The 19,874-nt window shown below is 42.6% G+C and overlaps 1 pseudogene; it reads right to left on the bottom strand.

The window, feature by feature from the left end:
* Window positions 1-233: 233 nt before the first annotated feature.
* LOC116686309 (monocarboxylate transporter 13-like) lies at window positions 234-4,648 on the bottom strand (annotated as a pseudogene).
* Window positions 4,649-19,874: the final 15,226 nt, after the last annotated feature.

Here is a 19,874-nt window from a genome sequence, read left to right as displayed (position 1 = left end):
GAAAAACAAAGAATGTAAGTGGTTGTTTTGTCCTTGTAAGATGCATTCACATTCACATTCTCTTTCAGATTTTCCTAGTTTGCATGCAGTCCTTCTGTTGCATGTAAAGCCAACCTCACACCTGCAGTGATCAGGGTGTACTAACTTGTGCAAGCATTAAACTAACAGATTGAGCGAACTATACTTTAACTTAAAGTTTTATGCAGTCAGAGTTTCAGTGAGCTTCTTTGGGATCAAATCTATGAGGTAAAAATACAAACACATGGAAGCGCAGATGGGGTCTTCAGTAGGGCCAGCGTTGCATTGGCTGAACTGAAGAGTATCAACCCACACACAAAAAAAAAACTCGCGTGGATATTTGTTACTTCATCGGTCAGATCATTAACCCCTTTGTGTTCTTGTCAGAAGACACACTAGTCAACAGTTCAAAACTCTGAATGTAAACACCCATCTTTTCATCAAGTAAAAGGTGTGAGGGGCATGGTCTGTGCAGGAAAAGTAGTGAGGCAGGGTGGCCATGGTCAACGTACGGGAATGACAAAACTCGCTACCATGAAGGAAGCAATGTAGTTGCCTGTGATATCATTGAAGCAACCTAAAGCATGAGGACAGGAGGAAAATATGCTCACAAGAAAAAGGCATAAATAGTTGCATGACACAGTATAAGCAATGCCTAAAAAAAAACATTAATTGCAATGTATACTAGACGAAGCCCTGATTACAAAAGTGTAGCTTACTCTGTTGGGTTTTAGTCAGTCATAATCCAAACAGAGAAGCTTCTTCTGTTCTGGTACCGTGACACACTTTCAATAAAATTACACCAAAACGTACACTAAGATTTTGTTTCTGAATTCCACATCACAGCTGAAAAAGTGGGAGAAACTTAAAACTAACAGGATAACAACAATAGATCTCTGCTGCAAAAAGTAGGAGCACGGTGCACTGGCTAGTCAACAATCTAGGTTCAGGTAAACAGATTATAGAGAAACAGAAGGGCATAAGAGAACGCAGACCTGCAACAAGGCTGCCCTATCTCACAATGTTCATGTTCCAGTCTGGACTAATTTTTTATTTTGACACCAAATGCACTGCAGCACAAACACCTATCTTGCAATGTTAGCAAAGTGAAAAATAAAAATTTGTGTACCGGCCCCAAGGATTTGGATTTGAGCAAGATTAGTGGGTACTGCCTTGTCCAATGCTACACCAGTCACCAAGTTTCATGAAACGGAACCCTATCCCTAATTTTTATATGTTCCACTGAAAAAAAATCCTTTTTTAAATGATTTAAAGTATAGGCATACTGTTATGTTGACCCATAAGGAATTCTAAGGAATGACAAAAACAAGGTGGGGGCACGTCCAATGAATGAACACACGCGCCCCCACCCCTCACCCTGCTAGAAGCCAAAGGACAACACGGAGGATAAAAGTTACGCACTAAAGCTTGAAGCTCCACAACGGAATTACAGTGATCCCATTGTATTGTGATGGAGAAATAAATTTGGCTGATCAAATTATCTGATCGTCCACATAGTCAAGAAAGTCTGTAAATTCCTATATAATTTTATCTATAGTGTATATAGGAACAAAAAAACAAACTTAAAAGAAAAAGGACTACTGGCTGACCCTGATTGCCGATACTCAATAAATGTTTGGGACTCTTTTTGCTTCAGTGTTGTGTATATTGACTGACTTAGGCCACTTAAAACATATCAGGAAACAAATGTGATATGTACGCTATGTAGATTTTGGGGGATCTAAAAAAATAACCTATTGGATGTGAAAAAAACTATATTGCCAGTTCTTAAGGAAAACCACCATTTCCTTACTTTCTCTGTAATGGTGCTGGCGTACCTGACATAGGTTCCCCAAGCAGTCCTGCGCCACTCTCAAGAGCTGCAGCAGCCCAAGGCCCCCCCTCACTGCGCTCACACCCACAATCATGGGCACCCACGCAAAGACCAGAGATGTCAAAACGCCCCGGAGGAGAAGCCGTAGAGTGGCTGGTCCCAATCGTGCCATTAGGAAACAGACAAGGAGCTCAGCAGGCAGCAACATGATGAACACTCTGCCCAGCGTTGTCCACAGGTCAGTAAATGAACTCGAAAGTGCCGTAGTCTGTCTAGACACATCTGTACACTACGCGGCCCAAATGTCTGTAGCACGGCAGCGCCATGACAAAGCGCTTGTATTCTGAGAAACAGCTGGCGCTGTGGGGCACAAGGTTGGAAATACGGCACAAAGTACCGACATAAGAAGAGAAATACCCCCCGCCAACGTGTAGGAATATTAGGCTCTCGGGAGCAGACGACGCCTCCAATGATGAGCATTGATTCAGCAATGAAGAACGCGCTGACCTCCTCTCTGAATCCACCTGGGGGAGAGGGAGAAAGGAAAACCAGTTCCACCATCCATTTTAATGACCACGAACTCAGCAGCGTAACTGGGAGCAGTTAACTTAGGGCTAGGTTAGCACTGAATGTAACAATATCATTTGTGTCGATACACTTTACTGCTCACTACACCCACATTAACTATAGATGTGATAGTGTGACTTTTGAAGGTTATGTATTCAGCTAGAACAACGTGAGACAAGTATTTGTGGTCAGAATGATGATCTGAGTCCCACTTTCTCTGCTGTTCCTATAAGCTAACAGCGTAACGTCAGTATGCCGTCGTCCAACCTTTGCTGGGACTTTAGAGTGCCGTCGAGGGAGGATGAGAGCCCCGCAGGGTACAAGGTTCAGGCTGAGACCCCCAGATTAGAAGGGGCCCTCGCCAGCGTACACTCACCACATCGGGAGAGCGGGTTGAATGCGAAGGGGCAGGCAATGCTGGAGAACGCCAGTCCCAACCCAAGGTGGCCGGCGTCAGTGAAGTAGCCATGACTGTAGCTACCAGGGGAGTAAAAGACAGCCCCCCAGCCCAACTGGAGGGGGGGATGAGGGAAGACCAACAGTGAGAGGTCCTTTTGGATCAAAAAGCAATTAACTCGGTTCTACGTTAAACAAGAGGTACGCTTTACAAACAAAGTAACGAGAAGTATGTTGTTTACTTCATTGTCCCAGAGGTAACCAAGAACGTAAAACAGTTGTTTTAAGCCTTTGTACCAGAAAAAACGACCATGGTGAGTAGAGGTTACCAAGACAGGTGCTGCGATGCAAGTATGTAGGCCGAGTCCACGATAACTGCCCCCTGTCATCACCACCACCCGGCTATCCATATCATTACAGATAGTGCTTGCACCCGCGGACCTATAAAATAATAACGATATAATGATTAGCACGCGCTATGTGCATTACCCCAAAATCTACATGTGCATGCCATTCGCCAAACTAAGTTGGTGGACAAAAATGAATGTCCAATTTTAAACAAAATGTGAAGGTCACCATTTTAAATCAAGTAATACACCTTTTGTTTTTGACTTTTCAGTTGTTAAAAATCCTCTTATTCAACGCAGTTTTCATACATATTATGCTTCAGCTTGTCCCAGCACTTCATTGAAAGCTATGTGATTGTTAACACTGATGAAATATTTATGCACAATGGAAAATAAACAATATGTATGAAACTACTATACTTCTAGGGACTATTTCTACATATTTTCTCTAGACCTTGGAGTTCATTACAATTTCCAACAAAGTTGTGGTTGTTGTAACAGTTTGCTGTGCAGCATGAGTTTGTACTGAGTGACCCACTGGTGCTCGTTAAAGGGGTTACTGAGTGGCACGCCGTCCTATCATATCTTCTTCTCTTAGGAATCATCATACTCTTCTGGCATTAGTACAGATTTTCATAAGATAATGATACCTGATCATTTATTAAAGATATTTTTTAGGCGTTTATTCCCACAGACATATGAAAAGGGACAGACCCGGGGGAAGACATGCAGCAAAGATGCCAGGTCTGGGTCAAACCCAACGGCACTGATTGAGAGTAAACCTCTATATACGTGCACCCTGCTCTACGTAATCGACGAGCAAACCAAGTAACATTACTACATGGTCATGTCTGTGACTGGTAACAGAATTGAACTGGTATACAAAGAGTAGCTAATTAATCATGTATACCGGCTGCTACATATTCTCGTTTCATGTCCACAGATAGTTCAATAATAATAATAATAAGTAATAATATAATAATTAGATAGTTGTAGACCACCATCACAAAAAACATATTCATGACTTAACACAGCACACATGCCTTACCAAGGGACTCACTGGAAGACTGCTGGTCGCCAGGCCCTGGATGGATACCAGGAGAGTGCCGAGACGCTCTCTCAAAGACTGAACAAACTCCACAAAGAGACCCCCAAGCTACGCATCAGCGCACACACGAGGCTTTGCTGACAAACAGGGCGCCAACCAGAACCCCAGCCCAGCCTCATCCGGGCCTCCGGCTCATCATCGCTCCGGCCTTCTACTTTGGGTTTGTTGTTGGTCTTCTAAGTTGGAGATTTATCTGTAAAATTACACCAGTGAGGCATAGGAGGATGACAAACTTACGAGTGCAACAGAGAACAGTAATCAGACAATGCAGTGACAGCTCTCTCCATTTGAGATATTCAGAAAAGTACTTAGATCTTTCTGTTCCATAACCATAATGATTAACTTCCCCACCAGCCAATAGTTCTCTTGACTGTGCATGTTCGTTATGTACCTAGGCTGCTTAACAATTCCAATTGAAAACAGCTATAGGTGGAGAGGTGAACTCTGATCTGGTTGCCTTGATGGATAATTGTAAAGAAATAGTGCATGTTCAAAATGAAAGTGACGAAACGGCTCTTTATTAACTTTACAGTAGTCTGCGAAGTGACAGCAGTGATTACAGACATTTTCAATTGATTGCCAATTCTTCAATTGTTTCTCGAGTATCAAATAGCTATTTCTTCAATTTAAGTCATCATTATACAGTTAAAAAGAATATTTGCAAAATGACCCAAAACTCTGATGATTGTTGTTGTTAGCCACATAGCCCAATGTGACATGCACATTTAGGGTTCATGAACAATTTGCAACCACTAAGATGCACCACTGTATTTCCTTCTAACATCATACTACGTGTATGATGTTATACATTTCATGTATGGAATAGTTCTGTAATAATGGTTAAATTACACCTCATAAAGCTGTATAGAAATATAATGTGGTCCCATGCAAAACTAGAAAGTGTGTATGCTTCGAATGTTTTATGCAAATAAAATAGAGCACAGTCAAACGCCTACGATTTAACGAAAGAAGCCCATGTGATCTCATCACCACAATACGTTGTTTAATCTGTCATGCAGTGCTTTCTGTTAACTTCACTGGCCAAAACATGTTTGAGGCCAAACAATTGTAGAGAATGGAAAAAATATTACTACCAATTATACTATTTAATGTGTAGTCGTGAACCCTTTAGCTAATCAACACTTTATTTTGCAACATATAAAGATGTTATACAAATATACTGCACATTAAAGTGTGTTACAGAAATATGGCTATGTGATCACCCAGACGTACACACCGGTAATCAATATTTTTTGTTGTTGAGCAGGTATTTTCCCTATTTGCTTAATTTTGTGAGGTTTTTTACTGAGTTAAAAATAATCCCAAGGCAACAGCACAGCGATCTCCCATTACTACACCTAATGCCATCACTGTGTTACTGCACGGATTACGGGAATTGGCTCCCAGGATCGTAAAAACACGTGTATAATGGACTTCCATTTCAAATTAGTCTGCAGGCTGTTGTATCATTGCAGCTTAAAAACATCCAGCTTCATTCAGTTACTGCACCACAGCCAGACAGTACACAGGCGAACGAGCATCTAGAAACGTGGAAGTGGCCTAGCCAGTCCACAATTTACGTAAATGACGTAACATCACACTGCGCTTGCGCGTCTGTTGTCCAACAGCTGTTGGACTATTGGACACACACATAACACTGTTTCGAACGATATTCATATGTGATAATATATGTATATGTAAAATTTCGTTAACTGTCGCTGACAAGTATTTGTTGTATTGACGTTAATGTGAACAAAACATTAACCGTTTCAGGACTCATAACCCGTAACTACACCTTAAGACTCTGGGCAGAAAGTTTTCAACGTGCTTACGTTTCTCTTGAAAATTTAATATACTGCTGGTTAACAAAAGAAAAAGAAAAAAAAAGCTTACATTTGAAGTTGGACACTAGCCTACGCCCGATGTCATCTCTCCCCGGATGCAGCCACATTGTCCACAAGTTCTAATACCGAGTTCACTGAGTATGATATGCCCGCTCACTGGAGCAGTAGTCCTGTTAACACCCGGCCGGTGGTATAGGCTACCCTAACCGTTAGTCCACACCAATGTTTCCGTGTGCTGTGTTTACCTAACCGCTCGTTGTGTCTGCATCTGTCAACAGATTCGTCACAAATCCAAAAACGTATCCCTGGCAATTTGCAAATGGTTTCCCAGATCGACACACACGCCACCTACCAAAAAGGGAACATGTAAACAAATAATCATTTAATTCGGGTCGAGCTGGTTTCGATCTTATGGCAAAAAAGCTATATTGTCGGGCTGCCAACTTTTCAAAAAAAACCCTTTGGGTTGAGATTTGGGGGGTGGAAACCCATAATTGCCCTTTGCCGCGTACAAAGCAATTTCTTTTGGTCTTATCCTTTAGGGGTTAAATGGTATTTGGTATATGTGGGTGGATGGGGGGACTCCCTAGGGGGGTGGGTACCCCCCCCAGGAAAAAAATTTGAAAAATAAACCATAAATGGCATCTTTCTGGGAGAGTTTTTTGCAAAAAAAATGGAGAAATGCAAGTTGTTAGCCATATTTGACAAAGGGGTACAAAGTCATGTTGCGTGTTATAGTGAGGAGTGATAACGTGTGTCTGCAGGTGCTAGTGAGGCATGTGGCGAAAAATAAACCGGTCCGTTCACGGACCACAGAAAGACGATGGCGGTTTGTCATTTTTCTCTCCGTCCATTAGAGCTAGGAGTGACAACTAACACAGCTTTGGGACGTTTTATCGTAGATGCTGCAACGAATGCTAGCGCACAGGTTATTGGCCCAGTCATGCAGGCCAAAGGTGGTTCAGACGCTTATTGACGGAGATTGGAAAAATTACGAACTCTGGGAAACGAGGTTCCTCGGCCACTGGCGTTTGCGTGCCTCAGGAGGTATTCCTCGAGGCCCCGCAGATAGATGAGGAAACGAGTGGCTCTTGCGGAAGACGAGCACAACGCCGAGAGGCATATGCAGAGTTGTGCATGTCTGGACAACAAGAGTTTGTCATTAATAATGAGAGATGCCAACGCAATGGAAGAAGCACTGGAGATTCTCCGGGTAGCCTATTCGGGAAAAGACAAACCCGTGTGGAGTTTGTATTGTGCACTTTCCCTCCTCCATAAGGCGGCTAGCAATGAAACGAAGGGATAATTTATTCGACAGCAACTATATCCACGTCATGAGAAGAGCAGATGAACGTTATTAGTGATGACTTCAAAATAGCCACTGGAGTAAAGGGGGCTAACCAGATTCATACAAGCGTTACGTCTGGCATGTCACCCAGACAAATGACATTGTAACATTCAGCGGTTTAAAACAAAACTGGCGAAGTGTATGAAGTACTGACAACAAATGGGCGAGTGACGTTGATGTCAGAAGAAGACAATGTGATGAAAACTAGCGTGGGCACGAGGTCGGTGGAAGAGGAAGAGTAAGAAAATGGACTGGATGAGTCGAATGTTTACCCGGGGTAAAAAGGGACACAGTGGCCAGGACATGTCCTGATGAATTCCCAGGCGAGAAAAGAGGACGGTAAATGGGACTCTCTACACGTGGAAGAGGGCGCGGTCGAGGAGCGAGCCGTGACCAGTGGAAGAAACGCCGACGGAGAACGGAGGCAGAGCCTACACTCTTTCTGTTTTTCAGATGATGACTGTTTCCAAACAAAAGAGGGAATAATAAGGGTCTCATGGTCGACTGGGCGCTACAACACAACATGATCATGACCCACAAAAGTTCAAAACAGTGACGACAGTTTCAAACCGAAGGACCACGTCTTGAGACGGCGCGGAAAAAGGTGAGCGGGATGGCAAAAATGAGGGGAGACCGCCGAACCTGCATGTTGGACAGTGTAGGGGCGACGAGGGAAAACGAGGCTCAAGCAAGCCTCTCTCTCCATCGTTTCCAAAAACATCTTTCAGTGAAAGAGCAGCAACAGCCAACGGAGCAGAGGTCCACATTCAGGACGGTGATAAATGGCTGTTTCCACAAAGATGGTACCAGTTCAAAATGGATGTGTATGGTAGGCTGTATTACCTAAAGGCACCCAGTAGAAAATGAAAATGTTATGAGTGTAGGTTGTCATACATTCAACCTGGCATAGGATACTTGGTCATTGTAATTTTGAGGATGTTGCAAAATTAGAAAAGGTGTTAAAGGATGTCGTTAAAAGGAAATATGACAGGTAAATCAACAATGTGAATATGCCACACAGGAAAATTCATCGCAAAACAGAAACGACAGGCAGATGCTAAAGCTACAGCTTACTAGAGCCTAGTACCACAGACTATGCGGCCCTTGCCATAGAGCCAGCAGATACAGATGGATACAGGTATCAATGCATTTATGATGATTACAGTGGGGATGATTTTTTCCATACTTTATCAAAGTAAAGAGTTGACAGCAACAAAAGCTACAGAAAAATTTATAGCAGACGTAGCCCCATATGGAAAGATAAAGTGCATAGCGTGTCCCTGATAGGGCACAGTATATAGGGCAGATTCCAGTCTTTACTCAGGTAGTAACTGTATAAGGCACGGAGACAAGTTGCACCCTATCACCTCATCAAACGGAACTGCGAGAGAGGTTGGACGAACCATGTCGAGATGTCACGATCATGCAATTGAGATAACCTTCAAAGCAATTAATGGACATATGCTGTACAGACACAGGCCCAAATCCGCAACAGGTGCTACATAACGACCTAGAGCAGACACCTTACCGTGTTTCACAGGTAAAACACCATTTTATCTTCTCACATGAGATATTTGGTCTTCTGAATGCTACGTGTTAAAAAGGATAAGAAGTAAACTGGACTCTAGGTGTGAAAGGGGTCTTTGTGCTAATGATAAATATAGTCCGGATAAACGTTTACTACCCTGAGACAGGAAATCCTAAACATAGGGCTGGGAATTCACACAAAGTAACACAGATAGCCAGACTCAAACGATTGTAACTCTGGGATGAGCTTGAGAATTTGAACATACACCACCAAGATACACCAGGATCAGGGACACCTAACAGATGTAAAGAGTCGGAGTGTTGTGCGAGACTGCTGAGGCAGTCTGACCCCAGACAGACAGCTACTCAAAGAGAACATTGGCTGAGGAGGTACCCTACGAGACAGAAAGCTCCAGAATACTTAAGACTACCAGTGTGAGCTGAGTACAATAATGTTGAAAGTGAAATGTGATTATTTCCTACAAGGGGCTTAGGTGTACCCAAAACATTTAGAGAGCTAGGGACTCTAAGATTCAAAAAATGTGGATTGACGCAATGAACGAGGAGATGGAACTTCTTGAAAGAGAATGGACTTGCACTCTGACACCACTGCCAGATGGCAAACAAGAGTGGGAGGTCGGATGGGTATCTGCAGTGAAAGAGGCCCAGAAGGGTCTGAGACTTGTAAAGCAAGATAGTGTCAAAAGATATGTCGAAGTAGAAGGGATTGATTAATAAAGAGACTTTTTCACCAACAGTCTAACATGACCTCTGTCCGAGCATTGATGCAGGTAGCTGTACAGGCAGGACCTACCCTCCCCCCCCCCACCCCACATATCATCAAATGGATGTGAAGACTGGCTTACCCTCCATGCTCCAATGGACTGTGAGTATACATGGACACAACCAGACAGGTTTTGAGATCAAGTCAAACGACAGTAGAACATTAGTGTGCAAACTCAAAGCATTGTATGTTTTAAACAGTCTGGGCTAACCGGAACAGTTCTGCATGACCACCTTACAAAGAATGGTTTTGTACAAAATAATGCTGATCATTGTGTCTAGCAGAGAATTGACCATGAGCAAAGTGATTTTGTTTGGATGGGTAGTGACTTGATCATCGCTGCGGTACCAACCAATTACTGCAGTGAGTGTAAAGAACATGCTGAAGAGAAGGTTTAGATGAGGAAGTATGGGTCGCACTTAAACATTCTCCTGGGCATTGACTTGAACAGCATGAAGGAGAGATCAATGACCCAAAAGAGGACACATAGAAAGGATTGCAGCAAATTTGGATGCTGGAATGCAAACCGAGAGCCACCCCATGTGAGCACAAGTTAAAATTTTGACGTGGGGTGAAGTCATTGACTCAAAGTGATACAGAGAGATGGTAGTAGCTTGCTCTACTATGACTGTACCAGACCTGACTAGCTGGGTTGTTGTAACATCACAACACCTAGCAGAACCAAGCAACGCATTGGCTCGCAGCAAAACACCTCTGAGGTACTTAAAGGGTACTAGAGACTCACCACGCACGGACACACCAGAAATGTGAGAGAGTCCTACAACTTGAGGGATAACAGGGATGCGATTGGGCATCTGATATAAGTGATAGGAGGAGTAAACTGGAACTGTGTCAGCTTAACTGAGATGGTCAGTTATTGGTGGAGAGTAGGAAACGCCTACGGTGGTGCACTATCCACCTGTGAAGCTGAGTATGGCACTAGCAGCCACACTCAAGAGAGTATGTACCTTATACAGCTACTAAAGGATATAGTAGTAACCAACATGTTCCAGTCCAGATATCGAAACACCAGGGGGCGATAGCTTTATACAAGAACCAGTATGGCCAGACAGAGAATGCAACACGTAGAAAAAGGTATCCTGTTGTCGGTCTGCAAATACACGAAGGGAAGATATCTATGAATTTGCCCTACTGAAGACATGGTAGCTGATGTTTCTACAAGCCAGTGAACAAAGTGTCAGTTTGACGAAGTTCAGCGGTATTGTTTGGAGAGTAATGGTCCAACTGTCAAAATGGTGAAGTTTTGAAGTTTGTAGACACTTTCCAAGATGTTGAATTTTTTATGGAGTAACCATAGTTGGTTAGTGTTTTGTTTGTTTTCCCCTATTGAAAAGCTGTAAACTGTCTTTGAGTGGGAGTGTTAAGCCTATTTGACAAGGGGTAAAAAGTTCTGTTGACTGGCTTACGTGATGGACGAGTGATACGGTGTCTGCGTGTATTTATTGAGCAGCAATGTGGAAAATAAACGGTCAGTTACGACCAGAAAGACGAGGCGGGTTTGTCATTTTTCTCCCGTCCCTATAGATGCTAGAGTGCTAACTAACCCACTTGGGTGACGTTTTATCGTGAGACTAGCTGCAAGAATTCTGTCTGTACACAAGCCTCTTACATGATATGTGCAAACTGTAGGGTAGGAGCCTTTGTGTTGTGTGTAACAGGTTTTAGGGCATTCAGTATTTAACATTTTACTTCTATAATATAAGAATACCCACACAAATGTTCCAAACACCTAATGAACCAAGAAGAGACAGAGCATATGTCAGCAACGTGAGAAGATTTGGGTCTGTGCGTGACACAGGTCCAGGGTCCCTGGTGTAGTACCAGGGACCAAACAGTTAAATTAATGTTGAGGATCAACTAGACCACTGAAATTCTAAAGTAATGAGAACAAGTGAGTGTACATAATTCTAATCCTTTAACCTTTGTGCAGGCTCAGTAATGTTTGGCCCCTTCCTTGTGCCCCCTTACTTGTTTTTACTTTTTTGTGAAAATAAAGACTTTGTCATTTGAAAAAACATCAATTAATTATTTACAGTTACATTAGAGATGCACAATAGTGGCCCACGTTGACAGGATTGTGTATATATATATATTATAGATATATATAATATAATATATATAATATATTTATTATATAATTATAGTATATATAGGCTAGTAAGCTCGTGTTTTCTCACAGATTCTTCTGCTCATATTTACACTTTGTGCACATCCTAACTGTCCTCCCTCTCTGTTGTACGACTATGTGGAGCGTTGTAATATAGTCTTGCTTTGCAAGCGAATTCCTCCGCTGATATGTAGTGGAATCTCTTCAACCGTCTGACAGACGCAGAGGGCCCATTTGGGTCTTGGGTCCCTCGACAGAGTAGAGTGTCCGTACGCTCGCTCTTTTTATATCGGATGCAAACGCGTCACTGTCACTCTCCCTTACTCTATGCCAGCGAAACGAGCCACTACAATGAACTGAATTGTCTACACTACCAGCCGCGCTGCTCACCTCCATCTTACAGAGAGAGTGGACACGAAGCGCCGGCCGGTCGTAAACTACTCAACTCATAGCTCATACTGAAGGCGCCGGAGGGTCTGTAATACTCAGAGCACATACCTGAAGGCCCGGGGAAATGCAACCTGGGATGGCTCGTGAAAAAAAATCTCTCTTTGCGGCAATTTGTAAAATTCCACGACTAGAGCGCTCTGAGCCCCTCACAGTCTCTGAACGCGCAACTATCATCACAAGTGGCTCAACCAGGTAACAACATAGATGAAACTCATTTTTAGAAATTTGGACCCGACGGGTTGACACTTCAAGCTGTGAGAGAATCGGGGGGTGTGGCCGTTGCGCGTGTGAAACCGTCAAATGCGTGTGTCCTCCGGCCAATGCGGTGAGTAGTTGCAAGCCCTGTATTGTTAAACGACCAACCCCGAAGCTCCACACTAAAACTGTGAACACTGATTAGTCACTATCTATAAGCAGTCACAACACCACGGCTACATTTTTATACTCGGCCGCGCAAGGGAATATATATAGGCATAATTGTTTCGATCAACCAAAAACAATGGCTGAGGTATAGCAATCATTGTGAGGCGGTTGGGACCCTATACAGATCAATCTTCTTTTTTGATCGTCATGAATGCCGGTTTTTGGAATGCTTGTAATGTTCTATGAATGAGAGTTTCATGTTAATATGCTGGCTTATATTTTGTCCACATAGGGCGCACTAGTGGCTAAACCAGGAGAGTACTACTCATCACAAAGAGTGAATAATCTCTTTAAGAAGATCAGGTAGCCATACTCGCTATGGTCAGAGTTTGATGCTCAGAACACTACAGCAGTTTGACTGGAATGAGTCGATTAAGACACATTATACTTCTTGGTTAATCAAGCAAAATTTCACTTCTTTATCCACTCATCCTTCTTTATCCTCAAGTAGTTAACACGGTAGTGCTCCAAGCCTTAGTTTTTGCAATTTCCGAAGTATGAAGGTATAGATAACTGCAATATTACTATATACCCATACCAGACGGTGTCACACATAGAAGAGCATGCCCTCAAACATGCGTTGTTACTTACCACTTTTCTGTGATGTGGTAGCATTGTGTAATTGCAACAATATTTGACCTACGATTATAGGCTGAAACATTGTATCCGTCCAATGGTAGACTTGGTAGGTGGCTGTGTGACGAAGTAGGAGTCAATATGGATCGTAGATGTGAGGAAAGAACTATCACAACTCAACAGACAAAGTAAGCCAGTTGCTTTAGATCAGCCCAAACCCAAATGTAGATTAGGTCTCCGCTTTTGCTGACATGAGTGATAGTAATGATTAATTGCCACTTTTCAGAAACCTCGGCGTGAGATTTGGTGGGACCAACCCACATTTTGCCTGTTACAAAGATATTACCTTGGCTCGTTCAGCTCATTATCCATATTATTCAGGGTTTAAATTGGGATTTTTTATGTGTGGTGGGGATGGGGGGGCTCCCCTAGGGGGGTTTTGGCTGTAGCCCCCCCGGGATTTTTTTTGGAAAAATAAACCATTAAATGGCACTTTCGGAGAGTTTTGCGCAAAGAAAATGATAAAAGTACAGTCATATCTTTACAGATACCTGTTGCAAAACTGTAGGGTAGAGCTTTGCATTGTTTTAGTATCAACAGGGTATTAGGGCATTTAGCATTTACATTAAACGTTAATCACTGATTACACTTGTATTACCTTGTTATGATATTAGAAGTGACCCAGACAATGCCACACAGAATGAGGGCACCCTAAGAAGACCGAACATATGACAGTTGCAGATGAGAAGATTTGGGTCTGTGGTGAAGGTCCACCTCACACAATTCCTTCTCTCATTCCTCTCTCTGACTACCACACACCTACAACACACACACACACAACACACCACCACACGGTTCTCAGTAGGAAACCTGGATTTAAGTTAAATCAGGGATCAACAAGACCACATGAATTCTCAACGAATGAGAACCACTGTTTACATAAGATTCTAATACCTAAAACTAAGTAAATAGAAAACAGACATTTTGTTGGACACCAGGGACTGGTGGCCAAACCTCTTGTAGTTTAGACAGTTTCATCAAGGCCTTTGCCCACCACCAAGTCCAGCAGAAAATCGATGACATAATAATACAAAAGCCATAGCGTGGCTCAGTGTTGTGCATGTGTTATATCAGCATCCTTCTCAAACTTGTTTGTGCCAAGTCAGTATGTTTGGCCCTCACCTCTGTGCCAACAAATTACTGTACAATTTGTCATTTTCGAAACACTGAATGAATTACTTACAGTTACATTTGAGATGCCCAGCAGAGTTAGAGAAGCACACTATGGGCCCAAGTTTTCCAGTATCTTCCCCAAGTCAAGCTGGCCTGGCCCCAATGGCTAGGTTTGTTTCCAGATTTTGTGAGGATATATAATTTGAGCAGTGAACACACTTCGTACCTAGTGTCTAACCATTTCTAGATCAATCATACTGGAAACATGAAAATGTCGTAAAATAAGGACCCTCAGGTGTATTTGTTGGTGAACGTAAATCTCTTTAAATGTGCATGTGGTACTGTAGTTCATGTGAACTCATTACGTTCAGTTCATTTTAATGATGTATAAACCCCATGGAGTCATAGTTCAGATGGTTCATCGCCTTTAGTGCTCATGTTACAACTGTGGCACATTCAAAAAATCCAACCCTGCCATCTCTGTTGCCCGAGATTGGAGCAGTTTTAACTAAAATCTGCTGTGCATGTCACTTGCTCCGCTGATATGGTGGTCTCATTCAGACCGTCTGACAGACACAGCAGGCCCAAAGGTTAGAGGTGGCTGTCCGCTATCTTCACGGAGGTCTTGCACGGATGAAACGCGTCCTGCCCACAGCGGTCACTAAAATGAACTGGAGTTAGGACTACCATCCGTGCTGCTCACCTTATTTTTACAGAGAGAGGGATCAAAGCAACGGGACGGGTCTGTAATATCAAGCACATGCCTGACGCAGGGAAATGCCCCTGGATCTCGTGAAATTTGTTTTTCAATTTTGCGGAAATTTCGAAAATCACAAGGAGCGCTCTTGAACTTGAATACGTCTCTGAAAGCTTAGTTGATCACGAGTGGATCAACAGGTAGATCTATAGACAAACTCCCGTTCAGAAATTTGGACCGACGGGTTGAACTTCAGCGTGAGAAACTGGGGTGGGCGTATGAAACCAGTCAGGTCGTGTTCTCACGCCAATGCGTTTTAGAGTTGGCACACCACAACGAACACTAATATTATATAGTTTACCTCTTCATTTTTTGTAGGTGGCTGTGAGGACACGTTAGTTTATGTGGCTAAGGTTTAGTTCAACCAAACCAAAAAATAACGTTTAGGGACGTTCCCTAAAAGTTAAGAGACAACCAAACCAACTGTAACGTTCTCCTTCGGTTGCACAACGTTCCCCTTTGGTTGTTTTTGGTTGTTCTGAGTTTTTGAAGTAGCCTAGCCTAGCTAAAGGTTTGGCAGCACTTGATTTAGATTCACTCAAAAATGATTGGACTTATAAAATTAAGTAAGATAAACAGCATATCAAGAGAATTTATTATTTTAAGGGGATATCACTTTACAAGCGCGGGGGTAAAGTCAACAGTACACAGAGCAAGGATAACGGTGCGCGTGCGCAGTCCACGAGATGTCGCGCATTCGGCATATTATGTTAAGCTGACTAAACCATAGACAGTTAAAGAAGTGGGTTAATACTACGGAAGAGGATTAGTGCCACTGGTGAAAATGTATGGGAAGTTCTGACTTTAATCTCAGAATTCTGACTTCTGAGATTAAATTCAGAACTCACATACATTTTTCACCAGTGGCCCTAATCCTCTTCCGTACAACAGACCCCATTGTTCCAACAGAGACCAGTGAAGTCTATTATAGAAGCTCTTTTCCGGTGATGCTGAGCGTTACTGCGCAGCCCTCCAACTGAGCTTGAAGACGTGATGTGACGTGAGCAACCTTATGAAAGCTGTAAGTGTTCGGTAGCTGTGCCAAGAGAATCTACTAATCATTCCCCGTCAGCAGAGACGAGAATGTAGGTATTGTTTGGAGGATAAACAAGGCACAAGACTAATAAATGAGCCTAAAGTAACATGTTAGTTTCGACCTGCTGTTTGCTTGAAGACATGGTTGTGCTGACAGTTACAGAAAAGGGAACAACCAGTACATTGCATGGGTTGTAGTTGTGAAAAGTTAAAAACAAATGTATTTCGTTAAATGTATAATGCAGCAGGTTAGGAAAATAGCATTTTGTCTACTGAAAGAGGTCAAGATGGCCCTAAATCTCTCACCTCCCCCCTCAGTTCCCCTGACTCTGTTTATCTGATGAGCAGGTGGCACGTTGTCGGCCAGCCCCGGCCAAGTGTATGATTGTTGTGAATGGTGAATGTATCTGTAGATGTAAAGTGCTTTGAGCAGGTGTAAGACCGGAAAAGCGCTATTATAAATACAGCACATTTACTACATATAGAAGAAGAGCCGATGTTCACACCAGGAAGTAATCTTCTGTCCCTACCCCCCTTTTTAGACTAGGCTAAGACAATGCCATGTTGATTAAGTGTATATGTTAGAAATTTCTCATTAATGATAGAACCGTTTGATCTGTGACCGCAAAACGACCCAAACGGGGCGAGTTTTAGAGCATTCCTTCCTCATTGGACAGCGAATATGCGCTCAACATGTACCGTGCCAACAGTGGACCAAATGGAGAATGGGTTGAATGACCAGGGTGAAAGGAACCGCTCCCAGGTGCAGGGGAGGAATGTGTGTGATTTAGGAATATTCAGGACTGGTTTGGATAAGCATGGATCCAGTACGCTGTCAGCTGCAGTGTATTATGTTGTGTGTCGTATGTCTTTGTCTTATCATCTTCATCATGCTGTTTCATTAAAACTTTTCTTAATTCTCAATTGGGCCCCCAGCACTCTTCGTCCTCATCAAATCAAAGAAAACAAGATAATAGTTTTTTCTAAACGTCACATTACCTGCTACATTTTAGGCTGCAATCGCACCCGCTTTTGCCATCTTGACACAGTGGGCACTTATCAGTACAAAACCAGGAAGGGGAGGAGAGTCAAAGGTCAGACATCAGGCGGGGGGTGGAAAAGAATGATGGTGGTAACAGGAGTGGTCTTTACATAATCAGCCACGCTTTGAGCTTGCTTTCAGGACATAACTGTGTAGGGTAGGAGGTGTGTATCCAGATATCTATGCAGTGTGATAAACTTGTGACGTGTGATTGACAGTCCCATGTGAATCCCTTCTCACCCAAACAACTTAGTGGGGGGCCAGTGAAGGCACCCCAACAACTTGGGGGCTCGTTGGGATGAGAAGGTGATACCTGGAATTGTAACAAGGGATTCATTGCTGAAACCCACGCCAGGCTTGTGAGCGCTCAATGACAAGGTAGTAAGCAGAACCTGTTTCATCAACGCAGTGTGCGTGTGTAGTGTGAATGGTGTTATGTCTGAATTCTCTAGGGAAATTTTGAGTGTGTTGTCAACACGAAAAGCCTCCCATCCTTTTTCATGAAACCTAACAGTGCTAATACAAGTGACAAGCGAGAAGTAATGTTTTGACAGGGTCAGTGTCTCGGCGTGAACGCCATACAAACTGGCTGGCTCAACTCAAAGAATAGGCAGGGAAATAGGAAGGAGAATTTGATAGGGAAACCCAAGATGGGGATGGGGGCCCTCACACCCGTCGCTATGGCGGGGCATAGGGGCTGCCCCCAAAAATGCTTATGACCAGCCACTGAGGCACAGATCTCTTAAACTGTATGTCCTTGGGTCAAAAATGAGACCCGTTTCAATGTGTTTTAATCTAAATATTAGATTTCTTTAAACCAAATTGCCCTAAAATAACATGGATGATTGCATAAACACATTCTTCAGGTAAAAATATTGTTTTACTCTCATTGAACTTTTGGGTGTTTTAATTTATCGGGATATTATAGAATATTAATTTTTTTGTTTTTTAATGGTTTCAAAACAGTATCCAGACTAAACTTGGACATATACCACATGGAGATCCATCAACATCCTCTGATTCTAACTATTAGTCAAAATCATTCATAATTTTGCCTTGTAACTAAAAGCTTATGAATTTGATATAAATGGGTTTGTTGCCATGAATTCCAAGAATAGTGTAAAACCCATTATTACCAGCTCAGGTTTAAAAAAAAAAAACTCCCAAAAGAATGGAAAAGTGACAAATAAATCAGAAAAAAATGACAAAAACATGGGAAAAGCACAAATAAAATTCAATTTGACATGGAAGGGCAAGTAAATGGTTAACAGGAAGACAACAAGGGTTAAAAAAATAATATAATTTTATTTATATAGTGTGCTTGTGTTGCATTAATGTTGCATTCTTTATCATTAAAACATTAAAATATAAAGAAACAATGGTGGGATTTTGTTTGATTGTGGGATCTACACTGCAAACAGCCGATCACGGCCTTACTAAAAAGAAAGTTAGGCAAGTAGCGGCAGTTAATGTTAACAGTTACTGACATTTTAAGCTGGTGAGTTTTTTGCACATACTTGTTCCAGTTCGTCCATCATGGCACATCGTAAGTGGTTTTAAAAGCACACAACTTTTCCTCCAACAAAGGATACAACACCAACGCTTCCTGATGTTGCAGTTGGAGAGGAGACCTGGACGACAGGTGATGCTATTAGCTCCGTGGAGCCCGACAGGTGCGGTTCATGTTATTGTAAATATTTATCAGGATCAATATTGTTTTCCATTTTACAGTTATGTTCATTGGGTCAAAAGTTTTAGATTGAAGTTTTCATAGTTTTCATGTGTATGTGCGATACTACTCCACACGTCAGGTGATCCAAATCACCAAAGTGTGTACCTTCATGTTCATTAAAGGAAAGGTTAATCCTTATCAGGGCCTGTTGCCGAAAGTAGAATAAAGATATCCAGGGTAAATGAAAAAACGGCAGCTTGACTAGTGTGACTGCTCTCGCGGTTAAATCGTTTGCACGTTTGCGAGCCAGTATTAACGGTGAGCTAGTCAAGCCAGGTGTAGATACTGGCGAAGTGCACGTTCACAGCATTTCTCATTAGACCAGGTATCGTCACGATTTACTGATGCAAGAGAGTATAAAACCATGCGCCAAATGTTTCACCCATGAGCAGCAGATTCTGAGGAAAGTAACGAGCGAGGGGAAGAATATGCAAAAAGGAACATACGGCTCTATCCAAACGGAGAGAAACGCCCAACATAGCGACCCTACTGAATTGTGGGGGTTTAAAAATATCTACTTTGCTCAAAGTGACAGAGGAAACTACATGTTCCTCGGAAAGGACCCCCCCATACCCTACGGACTTAGCTTAATTTCCAAACCCTTTTAAAAAGTGGGAAATGCCTCGTTACTTTCCATCAGAAGCTGCTGCTCATTGGGTGAAACATTTGGCGCATGCGTTTTCTCATCTCTGCATCAGTAAATCTGTGATCGATACCGTGGTCTATATGAGAAAGCCGTGAACGTGCACTTATCCCAGCTATCTACACCTGGCTTGACATAGCTC

Source organism: Etheostoma spectabile, unplaced genomic scaffold (genome assembly GCF_008692095.1).
Source record: "Etheostoma spectabile isolate EspeVRDwgs_2016 unplaced genomic scaffold, UIUC_Espe_1.0 scaffold352, whole genome shotgun sequence".
Classification (NCBI taxonomy): domain Eukaryota; kingdom Metazoa; phylum Chordata; class Actinopteri; order Perciformes; family Percidae; genus Etheostoma; species Etheostoma spectabile.
Note: the sequence above shows the minus strand (reverse complement) of the source record. Positions and strands in the feature narration are given on the sequence as shown.